Here is a 916-nt window from a genome sequence, read left to right on the forward strand (position 1 = left end):
GCGCTGAACCTTGAGGCCTGAAATTTCATGCTCAGGGACTAAATTAAAAGGATAATTACCAACAATGTTTTTGTTCTTGCAAAAAAAAAAAAAAAAAGAGAGGCGACAGCAACGCGGTGGTTGTGTGTGGGGCGGGCGGAGGAGAAGGAGGGAGAGGAGAGTGTGAGTGTGTGTATGTATAATATGCAAGGATGCGGTGTTGTGATGCGTGTGAGCGCGTGCGCAACGAGGGAAGAAGAGGAGGGGGGGGGAGGAGGTGCTTTGTGAAGTTGGTTACACTTTTGTTGTGAGTGTTGTATGTATATGCCGCTGCCGGGTTTTTATTTCCCTATAACCCCCCCGCCACTGCTACAGCGAAAAACATTACAAAATACACGCGGGGGGGAGAATTGTCTGTATTTGTTTTGTTTGGGGATTCCACCACACATTCATCGTGATGTTATGTACTGTGTGCTGTGTGTGTGACACGTTGCGTCCGGCAATAACAAAAGACGCGGGTGCCTCTGTGTGTCTCTCTATATATATTGAGGGAGAACATTGACATTCAAAAGAGTGTAAAAACAGGAGGAGGAAAAAGACGCACGCTGCTCGCCAGAAATTTTGTGCTTATTTTGCCTGTGGCAAAAAAAACACAACACTAATAAATTTTTGGCCCTCTAATACATTTTTAACCGCACTAATAAGAGAGAACACCGACCAGTAACAAAGTGACAAGAGGAGAGGGGAACACTCTGCATGCGAGAACCGATCGTGCCGTTCGCATTTCGCTGTGGACACAGCGTCATCCCCCATAAGGTGTGTTATCATCCCGCATAAGGTGTTATCATCCCGCATAAGGTGTGTTATCATCCCGCATAAGATGTTATCATCCCGCATAAGGGGTGTTATCATCCCCCATAAGGTGTGTTATCATCCC

At 46.3% G+C, this 916-nt stretch overlaps 1 non-coding gene across 1 annotated transcript; it reads left to right on the forward strand.

Moving 5' to 3' along the window:
* On the forward strand, positions 1-43 carry Tc00.1047053431921.10 (the record flags this gene model as incomplete). The annotated part of the gene is made up of 1 exon (XR_008254341.1): positions 1-43. It is a non-coding gene; the product is annotated as a ribosomal RNA large subunit epsilon (M4), 5' partial (ribosomal RNA).
* Positions 44-916: the final 873 nt, after the last annotated feature.

Source organism: Trypanosoma cruzi, assembly GCF_000209065.1.
Source record: "Trypanosoma cruzi strain CL Brener chromosome Unknown tcruzi_1047053431921, whole genome shotgun sequence".
Lineage (NCBI taxonomy): Eukaryota > Euglenozoa > Kinetoplastea > Trypanosomatida > Trypanosomatidae > Trypanosoma > Trypanosoma cruzi.